Source organism: Cyprinus carpio, chromosome B22 (assembly GCF_018340385.1).
Source record: "Cyprinus carpio isolate SPL01 chromosome B22, ASM1834038v1, whole genome shotgun sequence".
In the NCBI taxonomy this organism is placed as follows: domain Eukaryota; kingdom Metazoa; phylum Chordata; class Actinopteri; order Cypriniformes; family Cyprinidae; genus Cyprinus; species Cyprinus carpio.
Genome location: NC_056618.1, coordinates 29783204 through 29805509, shown reverse-complemented (window position 1 = coordinate 29805509; position 22306 = coordinate 29783204). Strand labels below are relative to the sequence as shown.

General features: G+C 38.4%; 1 protein-coding gene across 8 annotated transcripts in view; it reads right to left on the bottom strand.

Annotated features, from left to right (window-relative positions):
• Positions 1 to 22306, bottom strand: part of LOC109047384 (gamma-adducin-like) — a 92028-nt gene that overhangs the window by 27331 nt on the left and 42391 nt on the right. Inside the window, exon 1 of one of the 8 annotated variants that reach the window (XM_042749144.1) lies at positions 20970 to 21115. The exons of 3 other annotated variants lie outside the window; for them this stretch is intronic. The gene's annotated coding sequence lies outside the window, so the exon portion shown is untranslated. Of the gene's footprint in view, positions 1 to 2005; positions 2292 to 20969; positions 21116 to 22306 lie in introns of those variants that run through there. 4 more of the 8 variants (XM_042749147.1, XM_042749141.1, XM_042749148.1 and 1 more) reach the window with 4 other exon arrangements.

Here is a 22306-nt window from a genome sequence, read left to right as displayed (position 1 = left end):
AAAATAAAATGCATCACGGTTTCCATAAAATATTAAGCAGCACAGCTATTTTCAACATCGATAATAATAGGACATGTCTTGAGCTGCAAATCAGCATATTATTATGATTTCTGAAGGATCACGTGACACTGCATAATGAAGAAATGATGCTGAAAATTCAGCTTTGCATCACAAGAATAAATTGTATTTTAAAATATATTCAAATAGAAAACTTATCATAATTTGCAATAATATTAGTTTTTAACTTTTTTATTTTGAGCAAATAAAAGCAGCCCTGGTGAGCATAAGAGACTTTTCTAAAACATTATTATTATTATTTTTTCTTAATCTTATCGACCACAAACTCGTGTGCATTACGGACCACTTTTATCCTACTTCTGACAATATAATATTTGCATCAACTAACCATTTAAAACGTCCCACCATCTGTTAAACAATAAACTCAATGGAATTAAAATCTGCCAAATATGAATCTGGACATGACTCTAATACGGGGACAGGCGGCAGATGTTCCATACATTAAATTATATAACACGAACTGTCCATCTCAGCTTATTGACTGCTTTATGTACAGCAGTGTGTTGATCCGGGACGTGTTCTCGATCGTTTCAAACTGTCAGTGTGGGTGTATGAGGAAAAAAAAAAAAAAAAGAGAGAGTGTGGGAAATGTGAGGAAAGAACAGGGAGGATCCTCAATCCTCACTACAACAGCTGTTCGGTCTCTGAATACAGGCATTAATGAAGTGCTGTGCAGGATTTCTCCTGCATAGTCAGGCTTGCAATAACAGAAAGGACACTAGTAATACAATAGCCACACAAGACAATAAAATACACTACAGGGACACCAGCAGTACGAGTCACAAGATTCACACTGTGTCCTACAGTCAATGGCTCATTGTGTAGCTGCTTTCTCTCACACAGTTTAGATGCAGGGTGACAGGATTCACATTTCAGATGGAAAAACACCTTCAAATGAGCCTATACAACCACTGCTTACCAATTACAGCCTCGCCGGCTGACCGTTGAACTTTTAACACACTAACCGAATTCGGATTAAAAACAAAAACAGATTTAACGAATGTCACGACTTTCATATTTGTGACCCTGGACCCTGGGTCAAGAAACTTCATAATAAAACCAGTCTTAATGTGGCTGGGGTATATTTGTAGCAATAGCCAATTGCTATTAAATTTTTATTCTATACCAAAAATCATTAGGATATTACGTAAAAATCATGTCCCATGAAGATATTTTGTAAATTTCCTATTGAAAATATATCAAAACTTAGTTTTTGATTAGTGACATGCATTGCTAAGGACTTAATTTGGACAACTTCAAAGGCGATTTTCTCAATATTTTGATTTTTTTTTTTGTACCCTCAGATTCCAGATTTTCAAATAGTTGTATATCAGCCAAATGTCATATCCTAACAAATATCCATACATCAATGGAAAGCTTATTTATTCATAATTTTTCAAAAAGAAAATCTACCCTTTATGACTGGTTTCGTGGTCCATGGACACATATATTTATAAATGAGTCCTCAAGTACCTTTAAGGGCACTGTACAGTGCACTCTGCATCCTCCCACACCTCCTCATCTTTAGTATGCATTACTATTTCTCCTCTTATCTTTAGCTGCTCTATAAATAGGGCGCGAAAGATTTTGGGACTCAGATTTCAGTCGCGGCACAAGGGTCTCGCACTCAGAATAGAAAACACAACAAGGTAAGAGAAAAAAACAAACAGTAACATTAATGTTACGTTTTAAACTCACAGGAGATGCGACAAAAAGCGTTTAAGATTTAAAAATAAATTTAAAAAAAAAGTGTCGGTTGAAGAATACCGTTAAATCCCTCTTTTGAAGCTGCTCAACGGAGTTGCATGCAACTGTATGTGTGATCTGCTTAACCACAAACTCGGCTCTAAACGACAGTTCGTCGTTAAATCATAACCCAGAAAACAAAACGGGGTGTTTTTCCAGAATTTTAAGCCGTTAAACTCACCTGTTTGCTCCTCACAGAGTGAAAGTCCAGTACGTTAAGCGCTCGAGCGCATCTCTCTCATTCCCGCCTCAAGAATCCCAGATTACCTCAAAGGATTAAACGCGACAAAAACAGACCCCAAACTCCACAAACAGACCCCAATTCCACTCAGTAAAGCGCAAAACGCCGCTCTCACACAGCGACACTCCTCGTGCCTCGTAAAAGGGGGATTTTCGGTTGTAGTGTGTGTTTGCGAGGAGCTGCTTCAGCAGTGAGAGAAACTGAAGCGCTCACGTGACCAACTAATCCGCCCATTCTCTGAGCGCACGGAGGCGATCGACCAATCGGAACGCAGGATGTCCACTATGCCCCGCCCCCTCGTGTCCCAGCTAAAAGATTTAAAGGTCAGTGTTTACGATACTCAGTGCGTGTATGAGAGAGATATAAACGACTGCATTGTATGACACAAATCCACACTGCACCTGAATCACACGAGCAGTCCGCGCATAGATTAGAAGAACACAGTTGTGATTCAAAACAACCTTTGAACAAATCCTGCCAATACAACATATTGGCAAGTTGTGTTCCCCTGCATTCAATCAATGTTTTGGGTTCAATACAACTGACAGCATCTGTAACCTGCTGTGGATTACCAGGCAACAATTTAGATTAGTTAGTTTGTAAAAGCAAGCAAAATTAGCGTTTAATGAAATCTACATAATATTGCATATTCAGCAAGATATTCTGAATGGATTACAAGCAGAAACATGTAGATTATATTTTCAATTAATTCTTCTATACAAAAGTGTTTTAAGATGTTAAGGTGTCAGTTATAGAGAAAGTGAAGCTGATGTCACGCCGCGTTGAGTTCTGGGAAACTGCTTTGTTTATCCGCCATACTGGAAGGATCACGCTGCCCTTCTGCTATTGAGTATAGGGGCAGTATTTTGATTTTCTGTCGTTAAATCACCATTATATGGCATTCATGCTGCATCGAGAATTGCAAAAGTATCTCAGATCAATGCAGATACTTGCATTTATTCACAAGCTCCTATAGGGATTTGATTTTGCTTGTCATTTGTTGAAATAAATATTAAAAATACAGTGCGTTCATGTCTGTTCGGTTAATGTGACCCACAATCTCTGATTCTCCTCCGTGGCCATAGAAAAATGAATATTTACATTGACAACAATTATACTTCATTTCATAACTGGCCTCTAAAAGCACCCAGCACAAGTAAATAAACAAAACTGAATAACTATTTCCCACAACCTGCCATCCAGAGGACTGGAAACACTATCACCACATACTCACTCTCTGAAAAATGACATATTCTTCTATTTGTTTGAACGTGTCAGCGTTTAACATCTATAACACAAGGTCAAGGTTAGCATGGCCTAGTTTGCGTCTGTAGGTAGATGGCAGAGTGTATTCGCTGTGTACCATGCCTTTTTATATTTTGTCAAGAAACATGGAAAACACAAATACTGTAGTATATTACAGTAGATATTTAAGCATTTTTGTTTACTTTTATAAACGGGTATCAAAAGAGCAGACAGACACCGATATCACACTCATAAATCTCTCTCTCGTAAACCTTTTCCTGTCAACGTAAACACATAGATTAATCATAACTCATACATACAGTACACACAACATTATCTCAGATGACATCAGGGAAGTAAGGATCATGATTGTTGTGTACACAGACATCCAACAGTACAGTAAAACAGACCAAACAGACAAATTCAATCCAGGAATACAGGAAAATTTTAAAACTCTATGCAATTTAATGGCAGCTTTTAGATATGATCACTGATTTAAGTAAACCAATAAGAAGAGAAAAAGACAGAGACAAACAGACTATAAAGAAATGGTTTCCATGAGACAGTTCACAAAAGTCCGGTGGGAGGACAGTCAATCAGATTGACAGCCAGAGCACATGCAGGAATTCCTGCGAGCCGGCAAAAGCAAGCGGAAAATCTTTGTCTCGTGGTTTGGCCTGAAATAAAGCCCCACTTTTATGGAGACTATGCCCTGTTATCGCTCCCTTTCCCACAATTCCCTCTGCCTACTATTTGACTTGAGCAATACCAACAGAACAGGTGCAGATGTGTGTGCGTACTTCCCTGTGGTCTTATGCAAACACACACCATCACTGATTACGCTCTCTCTAATGGTTCTGCTCCATGTTTCCCACAGGTATCTCATTGTAGGAGTGCATTACGCGATGCTAAAATGTTGGAATGCAAACACAAGACCTCATCGCAGACCACTTTCCCCTTCAATTACAGACATCCGGGTCTTGCACGTTGTTTTTACACTTGGTTCAAACTGGATTTGATAATTCTTGCCCTTTCATACGTCTCTTCTGCGGATCATAAGTCCTTATCACTGCTAAGTGTTTGCATTCTGTGTGTAACCTATTGTTTGCACTGTAAAATATAGCCCACAGTTGTGGCTTTACACACACAAACACACACATTGTTGTGATATCAAATCAGGCCATCATTTCTCATGTTTCGTCATAGTGCGGCTCTTTTTGTGTGATGTCTCAGGGAAGGGCAGAATCATTGTGGCCAGAGGCTAATATTTAACCCACCCTGACTTCTGAACAATGCGAACAGTGTATGTCAATAACTCTTCCACACAAACACGCACATTTAAATGACACTCTTACTGAACCTGCATGTAAACTTGGAACTGAGACAAACTCATTAAACTGGTGATCACAAGCATTTCAGAAGATCATGAACACACACAAACAGCGTCTAAAAGAGACTGTCATCTATAACAATAAAAACGCATCAAGCTGGAAAAGTCCGTCGATGACTTAATTTCACCAATTTCGGTGTCAGATTCATTCACTATTATTAAACTACACACACAATATAACATAACAATCCTAACAATCTCAATAAACCAAAACCAACATAACCAAGTTGACCACAAGGCTACTTTCAAAACAAAAAAACTTAATACATCCTTCTTTTCTTTTTTGTGAGTCTTTAATAGTCTGACTGTCAATAGTGTGTCTGAAATCATATTTACATTCTTAAGACTGCTGCTTGGACGACTATTGGTATTCTTGCGCATCAGTATAATTCCTTCATGTTTTCATGGCTGATGTACAAGCATGTGCCGAGATCCGCCTGTAGCACTGCAGCTCCAGGAGGCCAGGCTCACCTGACAGCTGTCAACACATTCCCCAAGTGTAGCAAGTGTAACTTAGGGAACAGCCATCTTGGAAACACGCACACAGTAGACAAACAGTCTCTGCTGTATCTTTGTTTGTCATTTTTTCAGATTCTAAACAGATATTTGGTAATAATTACCATGGAGATGCACAAAAAATAAACAAATCTTCTGAATGCGCAGACATATCAACTTCATAGGCTTATATATTAAAACATGGGTTGGATAAGTCACATTACCTTTATAATTTGTCCTAAATCTGACCTGGTCGGAGAGTAAAAGGTGAAATTTCCTGCTAGGTGCACTGACTTTTCCAATAACAGCGGATGCAGCTTGACTAATACTGTAGTTTTCACTCAGCCGTGAACTCTCCGTGATTGTATGCTTTATCTAGAGAGAGTTCCTCAAGGGAAATGATTTTACCTTGAACTGTTTGAGTCTTGAGCCGATTTCCGATTGTTTTAATTCAATCCGAGTCAGAGCATCACAGGACGCAAAAAAAGGCTTTAAAGAGAACATAATGGAAAACAGGATTTTCCTTGATCTTTTGAAATAAGAGTCTGATGTACAATGGTGTCATACTAGATAAAGATAAAGCCCCCTCCCTCATCCACCCAGACCATTTATGAAAACTTGCAAAACTAACTTTAAAAAAGGCAACAACACAATACTTATGTGTAGAATATGGCAAAGAAGTAGTATAAGACAGTTAATCTTCTCCTTGAATAACCTTATGTACTGGAAACCCAGTACATTCTCATCTTGCTACAGATCTGTGTTTAATTAGTTATTCTTGGTATCCTTTTATTCTCAGTGCGGATCAAAGCCTTTTCTGAATAAAGTAGAGCCAGCATTAATTTCACACTAATAACCTGTTAGCTCGCTCGCTCATTCATGTTTAGGAATTACGTAATGGCTGATGACAGAGAGACACGTTGCTCTTTTGATCATGAAAGCTGCAAAAAAAGACGACAAGCTGTAATTCTGAATAATAGAGATGGCAACCGTTCACAATACAACACGTGATGCTATTGGCACCTATAAAATTTTGCTAAATCACCTGACTTTATTGTGCTAGACTGCTGCTTTGCTCTTATTTCACTGAAATTCAAGATAGACTGAACACTTATGTTCAGTAATGCACGCTTTATAATAAAATTCATCTCAACACAGTCAGTTAATAATGAGTTATTTGTCAATTTTAATCTTTTATTTATCAATCAACTCACAGACTTTAAGTCTTTCACTGATTATCAGATGGATCATAGTTTGTGAACCACAGACTGCACAAACCAAACAAACAAACACCAATAAATCACCATATAACTGATCCACTGAAAACTATCCAGAATCCATTCACCCATGTGTAACAGGCCTCATTTTGTGATGATGCTGATAAATAAGCCGATAAAGAGGATGTTTGTGTGCTGCTATGTATCACATGGCATTGCTGTGACTCTCCATGTCATGACCACACAAGTTCAAGCCCTGCGGGACAGAGTCATTTCAGAGGCACAGATTAGATCCTGATGGAGGATATCACATGGGGTTGTCAAACCTGTTTGTAGTAAATCTTGGCTTTAAAGTAGGGCTGCACGATTAATCGAATACGATTGTCACATCTTGTCAGTAAAGCCGGTTCTGTGATTAGTAGTAAATCTCCATCACCTGCTTTCCAGATGGAGCAGCATTTACTAAACAGAGCCTAGTTCTCAGACAAGCTACGCAAAAAAATGGCAGATGATATAATCGTACGATTATGAAATCGAATAAATAATTTGCGATAATGACAGCTGTTTGCGTACCTTGTCAGTGAAATACGGCTCTGTGTAGTAGGCCTAAATGCTGCTCCATCTGACAGCATGTGAAAATACCACAGTTAATAACATATTTTTACTAACTTCATAAAGTCAATTGAGTGTTTGAAATAAATCCTTCCGTGAGATGTGGCTTCTTACACAGAATAAGGCACGCAACATATTTAATTGCATTCTGTGTAGTGATAAAGGCTATGTTAATTAGCATTGCATTATAGATATACTTTATTATAATGAAAATTATCATAAGAACTCAGATAAACCATATATTGCATAGTCGTTTGTTTATTAGTCACAATGAATCAACGAAAGCATTTAAATCTTCTGTTTATTCAGCCGGGTTTCTTCTTCGGGGCGTATTTGAAGTTTCCGCGTGAGAGTGCCCTCTGGCCTTCAGATAGAGATTCACTGCTGATCGCAGAACCGTACTTCATTGACAAGATACGCATGACAATCGCAGCTCTGGTCTAATCACGATTTTGATTTCATTTTGATTTACCGTGCAGCCCTACTTTAAAGGAACAGAATCACTAAACTTAAATTAGTGGCTAATTAGTTGCAGTCACAGTGTAAACCCTCCAATAATACACTTTATTTCTAAAGTTATAACATGATTCTCAAGGAAATAATTGCTGTCCTATTATTTTCCATTTGTTCTTGATCAAAATTACCATGAGAATTATTAACAGAACTATTAAGGAATCAGAAATCTAATCCATAAATTTTATACAAAAATCTCATTACCAACTCCAAGTCTCAGCTATCATGTTACTTATCTGATATCAGCATAATCTGATCTGGTTAGGTCAGGCTAAAAACTTTACTTGGTGAACTCAGAAACGAAGAGAATGTCAACAAACGACCTTTAGCACAGCATAATAACCATTTCACTGTCCCCGTGGAGCCATTTCAACATTTCTGGCACAGGAATGAGTAAATAAAAAAAGAATGAATATTAGAGATACAAAGGGAACAAGAGACTCATTCACATCTGCAGATGCCATTGCTGCAATCTAAAAAATTTCAATTTCACAGTCACACCATGTCCATTGTGGAGCTGATTATGAGAGAGATGATTACTGCAAGTATATGAGATAATGCTGAACTCCTGGCCTTGACCAAGACTTGTGACAGCAGATTTGTGACTTGTCATTGAACAATATAGAACTGAAACAATCATGGATGAAGGAAGGGATGACTGTTTCCTGGAAGGGTACTGCACAGTCAGGAAAAAGAAGCATGGTGTGTGTGTAAGAGAGAGAGAGAGAGAGAGAGAGACAGAGAGAGAGACACAGAGAGAGGGACAGACAATGATGTACTACCCCATGAGCCAAAAAGACTTTGTCACAAGTTTTGTATGACCACTCCTCCACGCACACACACTTAAAAAAACATCTGCTGTCCACTCAGCCGAACTATCAGAGGTTTCCAGGGAGACAAACACAAACAGTGGAGATGTATGTTGTGGCCCCACCTTTTGTCCTAAGAGAGCAATCGACCTGGTCCCCTCCTCCCCTTCCTTCAAAATTCACATATGGTTCTCTTTACCATCTTCAAGGGACTCATATATAGAAAACATTTCAAACATACGATAAACATAAACCATGTGTACAAAAGCTTTAAGAAGTAATGGAGCAAGCGTGCAATTATATGGGAATTATATGGGATGATCTTCCGTCTTCGTTCTTTGTTTGAGACCTCATGTCGAGCCCTTTACTAGATTACGACATTATTATCTGCCACCTGCTACTAGTAACCACCTAGAGGTGAAGATTTCATATGCGATCCAAAGGTGTGAACAAATACATGCTAGGTCATGAACTTGAACTTTGACCCTTTCAGAGACTAGATGAAAGAGTAATTTGTAGGATGAAGGGTTACTGAGGGGAGTTACGAGCTTTCTTTCCTCTGGGTCTCTTTATGTTTTCAAAGCACACTGACTGAATGAAGGAATCACGCAGAACTTTCTCCTACGTCGTTGTCATGTCCTGCTCAGGAATTCCCCCCAACTGAAGAAAGAAAACGTGTTTTATTCAGGGGGTCGCATCTGAAAGGCAAGAAAGCCTTCTAAAAGGCCTGTTAACATTTTGAACTCCGTTCTTTCTGGGCTTGTTTTAAACAGTCAAGCTATAAGAAAGTTTAGATGCAGGCCATCAGCAAATGTTGTAGGTGCAATAATGGTTTCCTGCATTGCTTAGTTTCTGCCCTGTTGATTTAAGGAAGTGTCTCCTGGGATGGACTGAAGACTGGATTTGTTGTCTAAAGGTTGTTCTGGTAAAATGGTTAAAAAAAAAAAAATGAAGTGGCTCAAGCAAAGCAAAGATCCTGCAATCATTTAAGGCAGGAAATCGCAGTGCAATAGGCAATAGGTGTAACTCAAAGTTTAGGAAGAGTAGGGACTGGAGAATATGGCTGCAAGTTGCATGAAAAGCAAATGGGGAAAACCAGGAAAAACCAAATGGTGTTTCTCAATATTCAAGGTCGGAACTGATCTCCTTAGGATGAAAGGACACCTTGAATATTGGCTTTGATGATAATGTATTAATTATCAATGAGCTTTTAACTAGCGCTGAAAGCTGCAAGGCTCTGTTCCAATCTGGCATGTTTGTAATAGAAGACTGCTGGAGGAAGTGAATCAAGTCCCCACCGAGGTGGTTATTTCTCCATTTCTCTGAGAGAACTGTGGATGCCCCACTGTGTATCAGTACTAAAAACCTGTCGGCAGGGGTTTGGAAAATTCCGGAGCCCCTGTGAAGTGAGCAGAAGGTCAGCTCCAAGCTGAACCAGCAGTAAAGGCCAAGATAGAGACCCATAGATGTCCACTCACCCAGCAGCAGGAGCCATCACTTCCCCTGCCAAATCCATTTATACAGCACCACCTCCTGCCGAAACACCATTCAGCTAGTAACACTGTTCAAGACTAGCTCTTCCCAAACAGATATGAGCATTTGTGGGAGTTGCTTTTTCCATTCAAGGGAATACAGGACCTGTCACTAGATTTGCTGCAAAACCTCGGAAGGAGAATGGCACAACTAAATAGAATAGAGACAAGAACACTTTCTATTTTGTTGTGCAACTGGCCATTAATGTCTGAGTGGTGATGGGTCTCCGCAGTTGGGATGAGGCAGATCAAGAGAACTAAAGAGACAGAAAGCAAGGAGCCAAACTTCCTGACAGACAAAGGGATCCTGCAGGGTCACAGGCATCCAGCCAGAGTCTGCACTGTCTACTGAGACAACACGCAAAGAGACTGAAGCATAGTAATATGTGACTCAGAACCAACAGTAAATCCTAAACTCACAAGTGGTCTTTCCGTTTTGCATTTCAGTCCAGAATTTTTGAACATTAAGGAAAACAATTGCTATCAAGTTCAACAACATTCAAGTCCAAACACAAATTATATCCAACATAAAATAATCTTGAATCATCCAGTTTCCCACAAGCAGGGCTAGTCTTCAGGACCTGGAATATTGTCCAGGATAAGAGGAGTCTTTTAAGGTCCCCTATGACATAGCCTACTCGTTGGGACTGTAGACGGGCGAGCCTACTTCTAAAAACTTCATCTCGGGACACTGTAAATTTCACCAGAAACCCTGCCCACAAGTATGAAAAATTGGTTCCTCAGGAAGAGCTTTGACAATGGAGCACCAATGGACACAGCTGTCACAGTCAGGGTTGTTGAGCCGGTCTGAGGGGGCATGTCACTGCCTTTTCAATGGAGTAGGTTGCGCTCAGTCATATGAGTTGTATCCCTCCTAGTGTGTTGATTTAAGACTAAAGGTCACTCCTTCCAGCTGTTTCCTTCCACACCCCATGGAGCGAAGAAGTAATGAATGAGTGTAGACCATTCGGGGAGGAAGGTACTGACTGTTCAAGGGGTTCTCTCTAACTTTAAACATTTGATGCAACACAGGCAAGTCATTTTTAGTAACAAAGTTTTAAAGAACAAAATAAGCATGTGACCTAAAAAAAAAAGGTAAGTAAAGTTTTTAGAACTGCATATCACAGTCTGTAAAATGCCTTTATACCTTGTACCCGTGATAGTGCTGATGTTATCCAGACATCATATTTTCTCTCTGCAAAGTTGCCCATCACAAATCACCCACCTTGACCATGGCAACTCAGGCATGAAGATATCTCCTCATAAATGGTCCTGGGTGTGGATCCCACATGCCTCAAAGGCCAAGAGACTGAAATATAATCCTGTGCTAGGGAAATGTTTTTTGAGTGTTGAATCTACGCCGAAGCAAATCACCCAGCTCTCCTCAACAGGCCATTTCAGGCTGGGTTTGAGTCACAAGACAACGTGTCACAAAATGTGAGCTTCAATGTGCACAAAGGACTGTCATGAAGTGAGAGAAGAACAGTAAAATTGAGAGATCATACTTACTGCAGATGCTGCAATGCATTTCTCCAATGTAATAACTGATACAGTTTAATGTGTACATACTCCACACTCAGCATATATAAAGAACACTAAAACTGGCATCTCATATTTTTATATAATTGCAGACTATATAATTTATACATTTTTACAATATTTCTGAATCATTTTACCTTCAGGGACATTCAAGGGGTTTTATCAGATTTAGCTCACATTTGAGGACTTTTTTGTCCCCAAAGTACACAGTACTTCTAAACACGAGTATCAATACCTCATTCTTGAATGTTATTTCATTTCCCACCTTTTTTCACCTTTCTCACACACATGTAATTGTATAAACAGGCTACTGGCCTACCTGGCCGGATGAATGATTTTGCCACAAGGAAAACCTGAGATGAAGAGACAGAATATGAGACACGAGGAGTGTGAGCACAGTAAGATTTTTTCAAGGTGAGGCAGCATGTGTCTGAATTTACTGGCCACTGGTAAACCAATAAAAACCTTCCAGACTGTCTCACTTCTCAACAGTGACCAGTGGGGAGAATATCACTTTCATACACCCGCTATGATCTCAGTTTCTCTTTTATTTCTCTTTCCCTTTTTCTGTTTAAGGCATCATCTCTCTCTCTCTCTCTCTCTCTCTCCCAGTCCTGGGCAGTGTATGGATTGTGTGAGCTCAGAACTTGTGGATGACTCATATTCCATTTTTTCTGTCTGTCCCTGAAATGGATTTACAACATACATAAGGAGATATTAAACACTACACTGTGTCCATTATGGTAGAAAGAGGTTTGGTGATGGTCAGTGGAAAGATCTTTTAAGGACAGCCTGCATACTGTAATTTTCCCCAAGAACAACCTGCTGACAATAATATCATCAGACTCAAGAGTAAAGATTTTTTTTTTTCTTTTTCATATTCGTCATCCCTTCCTATCAAAATGCTTGCTACAGATGTAAAAATGCAGAAAATCCAACCTGGTCTGAATTTTTTTATGATGGACTAAAGTTTCAGAGGCAGTGTGAAAACATGATCGACACAACATGAGGTTGTATTTATTTTTTAACGTGCAAAAACTTCAGACAAGAATTTCGGACTAAGTATGCCAAGGCCTTAAATGCAAATTTTGTAGTTGTGGGTAAGTATAAAACAAAATATATTGATTTTATACTTTCAAGATGAGTTGCTGTTTAATTCCCTCTCTTGTTTTTTCCCTGTTCCTCTTGGTACAGAATGAATATTGGACTGGGACATTCTTGCATAGTCTTATTATCCTCTGTTTTCTTTGCCCCTGCTCTCTCCATTTCTTCCTATTCCTCACTGCTGCCATCCCTCCACCCATCCAACCAGTACTAATGCCTCTCTTCCACCTCACTGACTCCCAGCACTCATTTGTCTTTGCTCTTTGTTCGGTGGAGTGGAGAGGGTGGAGGGTTCCAGGCCCCCTCAGAGAGCCTCTCTCTGTCTCCAATGACGGACAGTGCAATACTCTCCCTGCCTCACCCACATATGGAAAAATAAACAAGTGTTCACATGTAGCCACAGAATGTTAATAGCTTCCATAACTCTGCTCTACACCTACCAAAAGTCCATAATACAGATCCTGACGTATTGCATTAAACACCATAAATCTCTAGAGTCAATGACTACTAAGAATCTTCATTTAGAGAATCCTGAAGCAAACTGAGGTAGACTTTTTTTGCAATCAGTTTGAGTGGCAGCTCAACCAAAACAGTCTATAAAGAGATTTTGAAACGTTCAGTCATCATTTTTGCAATTCTATTTGATGCCATCAGTGGACCAGAAATGGAATACTTTACCTTGAATTGTCACAGTTTTAGATGCCATGAAGGTCTGAATAATTTATAGACATTAACCTAACAGTATTACAGTGAAATCAGGACCACTTGATTGTCCGAGACCTGGAACCCAACCAAGCCACACTACTGTTGTGTTTATTTCATAAACCAGGCTGTTTACTCACAGAATGCCTTTCAGATTGCTCCTGTAATGAGTTCCGGCCCCAAAACAGGCCTCTCCATGAGCACCTTCACTGGGGGTCTCTTGGACACTAGGTGGTCTATAAGACTCAATATTGAGTTTTAAAGTGGTGTTCTCTTTCTTTTATGACTAAAGCATACAAGAGCTCTTCTTGAGCCTGAGGGCACATTACACTGGAATTTTGAATGGCTGCTTCTAGGGTTCGCATGACTACTCAGTTTTACCACTTAAATGGTTGTCCTAAAAGTTGTGCAAAACTGCCATTTTTCATAATCAATTAGTTGATATATAGAACATCCTATAGAAATCAAGTCAAGTCATGACTCATAAGGTGCTAGAGATGTGTATGACTATTTCTTCTCATGATTATAGTGACCAAATGTTTAAAAAGTACTGAACCATAAATCGATTCACCAAGTTTTATATTTTAAATCAACAGACAACGTAAAATGACTCTTGTTTGCACACACTAAAACAATAACATTACCAATGATGTTCAGTTTTAAATTACAACATGACTGACAACAGTTTATCTAATAACGTACAAAATGGTGAAATAAAACTTTGAAAAGGTATCATAAAATGATAATCCTCACATTTCAGCCTTTAAATAAACAAAAGGATTACGTCAAAATGATAACTGACTAATAAATAATATTTTATCTGTAATTCTAGATACTTTATCCAAATTGTTATGTGTGTAGAATCGACATAAGCGTGTTTTTAAAATCAACCGGTCAAAATCATGGGGAATTGTATCATGTTTAATCGTTCCATCCCTATCAGGTACAGTTGTTATGGATATATTGACATTGCCTTCAATAGGAAAATTAACAAATATAACGGCTACTTAACTACAACTTTTGTTGCACGAAACAAGTCTAAATCCAATGCAGAACGATACAACCCATCTTAAATGTGCATTTAAATGTGCAATCTTGATGCAGAATGATGCATTTTAAATGTAGCCAGAGAGCAAAAATTCATATCATAGCTGTGAAACATCTAGTCCAAGGCATCCAACAGTTTGTTTATCCTTTTTTCCCTACTTATTAACAGATTAATGCCATTATCAGTTTGACTACAGTGCTCTAAGAGACACCTTGATGTTGAGAAACACCATAAACACCAGACTTCAGAAAAACAGCACCCTTTAATCTCTCTACAGCACTTTACAAATGAACCTGTGAATTTTGCATAATCACATGAATTTGATGTACACTGGGATGCAGTTTGTGGAAGGCAACAGGCAACAAATCTAGTCTGTACAATCATAACCTTCTTCAAGTAGCAACCTTGAAGCACAACAACATATTTGGTGCTTTAATGACAGAAGATTCGGTCCATCTATCCTGATCTTGTTTTCTGTGATGCTGCATAGAGGAACACCCAAACTCACACTGGGTAAATGTTTAGTTTTCCAAAAACTCTGTGTCGTTTTCCCCTCTCGCCTGTTCCAGCTGCAGAGGAAATGACAATGCTTTATAAAAACAACAGCCGGTGCAGTTCATAACCTCCACATCTCTCTGTCTCTCTACAGCTGGTATATCTTGAGTATGGGGTGCTTCCTCAACTGTGAAAGGGGTCCTGACCCTGAAATCTGATGCGTAATATCATAATGAAATAAAATATCAAGTAACAAATGCTAACATGAGAAATTCTTTTATGCTTTTTGAAGAAAGACTAAGACTATGACTACGGCTAAAAGCAGGATTATGGTTTGAGTGAATAAAAGCCCGGATACAAAAAGATGGAGATTAGAAGAGTGACTCCAAGTAAAGTGTGTGATAACAGAATCTGAGCAAGTCAGCAATTTGTCTTGGGTCACTCAGGGAAGCACACAAGTCAGTAAGTGTGTGTGTGCGATATTACTGTACTGAAAAAAATTCTGGACAATATTTATAAGTTGATAAATAGTTTCATGTCACAGCCAGTAACCGATAAATGGTCATTATTTAAATTCTATACTTAAAAAAAAAAATAATAATAAAAAAACAAAAACTAAAAAAAGTTAAAAAAAAAAAAATAAATTTCATTTTTTAAAAAAAAAAAAAAGGGGCGAATTTCCATTTCATGGAGACTTTAAATGCAACAAGTGAATTATAATATGCATTAAACATGAATATTTATTTTGAGATTGGTTATTAAATGTGTTTTTTAAGATTAACTTTAGGTGAACGTTAGATGATGACAAAAGCAAGCTATACATAAAAAAAGATTAAATGAGCTCCAATATCAATATCTCCAATATCGTCCAATGGCAGCATTTTTTTTAAATAGCTCTTAATATTGACTGATATGATACTGATATACTGTTAATTTCTAGTTTTAAAATCCAACTAAAGTTGACCTTCTTTGAAAGTGTATGATGTTTCTGAAAGACACAGAAGATAGTGGGGAGGTGGGTTTGACGGGATACAGGATAGGGAATGTTGGCCTTTTGATTTCTGGATAACAATGGATATTCCATTTCCCTCCCTGAAGTCTCCAGTCGGCTACAGAGGCCCAAAGCTCAGCTTAAAAACTTTGTCATGACTTCATCCCTCCGCTCTCCCACCCTCTTTCTCTGCCTCTTTTCTCGCCCCTTTTAGTCCTGACTTTCCCTCTGCACTCTCACAATTCTCTCTCTCTGTCCCCCTGTGGCGATGGTTCACATGCCGTATGTGTGGCCTCATGGCCTGACATTTCCTGTCGCTTTCTTCTGTCAATGCAGCCACAGGGCCGGCTGCTATGTCATGAAAAACTTTTCATGGATTTTGAACCCACAAATGGGCTACATAAAGTTTCCTGATTTCAGGGTTTTCAATGTTGCAATAAAAGGCTCAAGTGTTCCATTTATCATTTTGTAGTACATATTGAATCATAAAGTAGGTTTTTTTTCTTTTTTCATTATTCACTTACACTCCATTGGATCCAAACCTGCCTGACTTTGTCTGAGTGTCTTTTTTTAGCCTATACAATGAAAGTCAATGGGGTCCAAAACTAAATGTTGGACTCCACTGACTTCATTGCAACAGGGAAAACATTTTTCAAAATGTCTTCTTTTGAGTTCATTTGGAAACAATAAACAGATCTATTTGTGCCTTAGCTCAAATCCACAATCTCCTATGAAGATCAGTGAAGCAGACCAGATGTGGCGCTTTCTGTAAAGAATCATTCCCTGGATCTGTCACGATATCACTGTCAGCATCAAATCAGACCTGGCATTCTGTGTCAGATAGCAAATCTGGGAGGAAATGAGACTTTGAGGGGCTGAACGGAGGAATGCGAGTGGCGTGATAGTGGGACAGGTCGAGAGGGAGTTGGATCAGATCCCCACGCACACCAAAAGTGTCAGTCGCTCTGTCTTTTTCCAGGTGTGTTACTGACATCTTGGATTAAATACAATATTGGAAATGCAGGACAATCTGGACAGCATATGGATACTGTGATATAAGAATACCTGTATCTATATACATGCCAACATGTTACCGATATATCGGTTATCAGCCAAGAGATTTTTTTATTTATTCATGCTAATTTCCCATAATTCCCTCCCTTTTCTTAATTATCTCTGCTATCATTTACCAATTACTTTAAAATTTGTACAGTTCATTCAAACACTTTTTCACAAAATGTTCGCTTATTTATCGGTTATCGGTCATAATACAAAATTATTTATCGGTTTGCCAGAATTATTATATTAAGATCAAAAAGAAAAAGTTAGGAAGGTTACATTACATAGTTCTCTAGACATCCCTAAAAGAACTGTATATTGCTACAAGGGAATGGTGATTAACTCCTGCATCACCAAAGTCCTCCAAATGAGCTCCAAGTGAAACCAGACGCACATGCGGGTATCCTCACGGGTCAATCCCTCTTTCTGGCAAATCAGGCTCTGCCACCCTAAATCAAGCAGAATTTGGCCTGATGACACAAAAAAATAACTTCAGCGTGTTCATAAACTCTTTCTGTGCAAAAACTCATGTTTTTCTTTGATTGTTGCAAACATGTCACATCTACATCACTGCAGAAGAATGCCGTGAGTCCCGGCCCGTGAGCTCAGGCCCAGCCCAAATCCATTTGGTTCAGTTTATCATGGAGACTGACTCCACATTACTCAATCTGTCTCACACAAACACCATTAGTCCACACACTCTGGGGGCTACGGGCCGCCAAGACACACACACATGGTTGCACAGACACACATATGTTACATGCACACCTGCAAATACAGAGGGAGAGGGAGGTTTCCTGTTGTTTAACTTTAAAGTTAGACTGATTCAATGGCTAAAGGACAGCAGAGACTGAATGAAGGGAATGTTGCATAACAGTATTTACACTCAATGCATCATACATGCCTCTTACCATCAGTCACATGACATCTCAGGATAGGATCTGTCCAGAATTGGGAAGTGTCTGATCACACTGGTATGAATGTTTTGAGTAGTATTTATTTTGTACAGCACAGTTGTAAACCATGATTGGATACCTTTTGCTGGCAGATGTTAATGGGAACGGACTTGTGTGAAAATGATCTGCAATCCCAAAGAACAATCTAAAATTATATATATATATATATATATATATATATATATATATATATATATATATATATATATATATATATATATATATATATATATATATATTACAATAAACATCTTGATGCAAAAATAAGGCAATATTTGACACTGAAAGTAGTGTTGAAAACATCACAGTACTACAGAGATGTTCTATTACATAACATATGATTTATAGCCCTTAGTGCCAGTGTGAACTTCAGATCCCAGTTTACAGAAAAAAGTAATAATGTAAAGTAATTTACTGCAAGCGTTGAAACTACAGGCAACTGGATACTGTCTAGCTTTTGGCGAAATGCTAAATTTCTCTTGAAGTGTAGTTTTGAACTCTCTTGGGTCGGTCGTCAGGAATTTTAGTAATGGTAAAAATGGCACTTTCTCCAGTTTATTGACTCTTTAACGCACATATCTGAGTAGCCCTGGGAATTCTGGGATGTGTGGGCGGAGCTTGTGAAGTTGAGTGATAGCATCTTTTCACACTGTAAACGGGATAAACAAGTGATTTACGTTTGGCCCGAGGACTCAGGAGCGAGCTCTTCCTCTTTACCAGTGTTTGACACGACTGTCATCATATAGGGCAAAACTTGTTCATAATTATACACCCTAACATACGTTTTCATTTTTTCAACTCAAGCTTAGGATAGCACAAACTATTTATTTACTGTGACAAGACACATGTGTGTGAACATAAGACATGACACTTCAAGTGTGAATCGGGAAACAGTAAATAATACATGATGACAGAAAAAAGAAAGGTCCTTTTCAATTTTAACAATGTTTACCTTGTTATATGTTAAATCTAATGCAAGCAACTTCTTTTTGGAATACCAGAAGTAAAATGTCTTAACCACTGGATAGAGATCACAGAAACAGAAATGGGTATCTGTGACAGCACTAATATGTCTGAATGACCCCTGAGTTTGGGGCAAGACTACCTACTTCAGCAACATGGCAAAAGAAATCCTATTTTACCATATCTGATTGAATAAAAAGACCATGTAACTCTAAAGAGTGGAAAGAAACATCTTCCTATTGAGTTGTCCTGTAGAATGCACGCAAAACAAACATACGACTCCAACCAACATAATTTAATTTCTAAACAAACGACTCCTGTGAATCAGTTCTTTTTACAGATTCAAATACATACAGCACAAGCAGTGCAGTCAAAATTCGAACAAATGACTCTTATGGACTCAAAATTCATACAGCACAGCCAGAGTAGTCCGATCCCAAAATGAATAAATCTTAGAAAACTGATTTTTAGTGACTCAAAAATATACCGAACAAAGTGATGTAGTCCAAATTCCCAAAATGGAAGACTCTTATGAATCAGTTTTTTTTTTTATTAACGCAAAAACATTGACCCCTACAAATCAGTTAGAATTGTTCTGAAACTATGCCAATTTTCTTTAGCAAAGAGAGAAAAGCAAAAGTCTTTAGCAAAGTCTTTCATCATTATTATAATTGAAATATCCAAATCCTGCCATAAAGAATTTGGAATCAGAATCAAATCAGGAAATGTGTATCAAAACTCAGCTCAACAATTTAGGATAAAACCAGATTCTTCCTCTCCCTTTCAAACACACAGCATTGAGATTTATACAGAGGGCAGCAGCAATCATGTGGACTGGGGTGGTTTTCACAGCATTTCATCTCTGAACGGGAAGCATTCATCTGGAAACGCAGAGCATAATGGGCCAAAGGGCCTGCAAGCAACCTGCTTTTATGCCCACTTAAGATCACGTCGGTAAACAGAAACATATGAAAGACAAACACGCCTGCTGACTGCTGTACTCAAATCCTCGCATGCTGCCCTTCAGGCAAAAAGTGTTTGGAGAAGTGAGATGACAAGGCAGGGCCCTGTTTCAGCATCAGTTTACATCACTCACACTTTTGCACCTTCGCTTACCAATACACACACAAAAGGTCATCCCTTAGGCAAAATGGCTCCCTTCACTATTAAACTGAAGCACACTGTTGACACCCTGACCTCTGACCTGCACAACAATATATCTGTCAAGGTTTTTCCATGCAGACTGCTTAGGAAAAGACTGCTTTGCTGAAGCAAGTTCCAGAGTTGGATACGGGCCTATGGTTGCTGCCTTGTCCGCTAATGATTTATTTATAAGCCTGACTGCAAGATGACAGCTCAGAGAATTTAGTTTGAATTCAACAATAACATACGAACAACTCACCTCCACAGCCGAGGTCCAGGAGCTCACATGCACGCTCATTTTTAAGGGATAGGTTGCCCAAAAATTCTAATTTTGACTCTCTAAAGGGAAGTAGTGATGGGAAAAAATGAGACTGGAGGAAAAAAAATTATATATAAAAATATAATATATTACTCACAAAAAATACATGTTAAACACACGATCTTTGGATATAGAAATAAGATCAGGTGGGAGAAAAAGATAATATATTATTGGGTTTTATGACTGGGGGAACACAATATGGTGAAAAAACACATATTTGCAAGCAAATGCGATCTATGAAGGAACTTGGTAAACAGAGATCCAGGGGGGGGGGATCCAAGAGTTTAGTAAGAAAATGCAAATTTCCTTGGGGAATGCAAAAGATTTGAGAAAACGCTAAAGTTTTGTGAACAAATACAAATTTGTCTGAGGAATGCAAACATTTTGTAAGCAAAAGCAAAAGCAAATTTCTCTGGGAAATGCAAAGGTTTTGCAACAAATGTGAATTTCTCTGAGGAATGTAAAGTTTTTGAGAAAACGCAAAAGGTTTGCAAACAAATGCAAATTTCTCTAGGAAATACAAAAGTTTTATGAATAAATGCAAATTACTTTGGGGAAAACAGAAGTATTGTAAGCCAATGCAAAAGCATTGACATCTAGCCTAATTTTTCTGCAGAAATGCAGACTTATCGGGACAGTGGCGCTTAGCAAGGTGACTCTGCATTGCAGCTCTGGTTTAAATTAAATGCAAAGGAATGTACCTCAAAAATGCAAAGGAGATAACAGCACAATAACCTCAGCAGAGAAGAAAAATCGCAAGAGAAAAATTCACCTGCTTGCGTTCCAGACCTTCCTGTTCTCAGAGTCTAGTCTCTCCTCAAACTCAATGCACAAATTTCCAGTGTTCCTGCATGGGCTCTCCAGTCTCCACAGGAGAAGATATCATACTACTGTACTTATCTTCATGGTTAGGAGTGGCTGATAGAGAGAGGCAGAAACAAAGAGGGAAAGAGACACACTCACATAAGGGAGGGGTCTCTGATTAAAATTCTCCTGGCATATTGTAGAAGACCATCGCAGCAATAAAGCCCAGCCAACTGGCTGTTGTTCAAGTTTAAGTCTGAACTGAAGTCTTTTTTTTACTCCGATTCTGCCTCTTTTTGGTCTTCTGGCAGTGTTTTCTGGAACTGAAGGGAGGTGCAGGGAGGCTAAATGAAAAACTAGCAGGGTAAAAAAAAAGCTAACCCCCCTCCTCTCCTTTTCCCCTCTATTCGCTCTTGTCTTCTCACTTTCTTCAGATGGGGTATTCATTGGTCTCTGAAGGGTTACCCGGTCTGAACAATGCCCAGCATCAGACTGCAACAAAGCCAAATCAGCTTTCAAAAGGTCTTACAAGTTAACGCGGCCTTCAAAGCTGAAAGACGCCAACAGTTTCCTTTGTAGATCCACAATCAGAAATGGAGAGCTAGCATGGACAGAGATAAACCTGATTCTGATTCTGTATCAAATCTAAAACTGTAAGAAATCAGCATTTTAAATTCATATCCAACTGTGATTAATTTATATTTTTAACATTTCCAGGCAGGACCACACTGCCTATGATGCTCCATATTTGGCTATTTGGAATGCATAATTGGCCAGTTTTCACCTTACTTCAGTTCCATGTACGGATGCACTGATATTTAAATTCTGGCCGATACCGATAAACGATAATTATGTTATGGCAGATAACCGATAGATGGACAACAATAATATTTTACTACTATTTATAAATTACTAATGAATCACCAGAAATTAAAATCAATGATTTTAAAGCATCCAATAATGTCATCACAAAATCATGAAGTTCAGCATGGAAAATTTGTTTTGGGATTTGTTAAAGATTACTTTGAACAGTGTTAAATTATAAGGGTTTTTTAAAATATTGAGCATTATATGATGGTAAAGGTCATGTATATGTAGCAGTAGGTAAAATAGACAATTAAAAATTCAATAAAGACTGATACCGATAAATAAAGAAAAACCTCAGCCGATAACCGATATATGTGCATACCAGGTTCCATAGCCTACAAATGGCCTTTTAATATATTTTGACTAAATATTTTGTAAAATAAGCTTTAATTGCATCTTATTTGTGGTATATATTTAGGAATCTTCTCATCTTTAGTA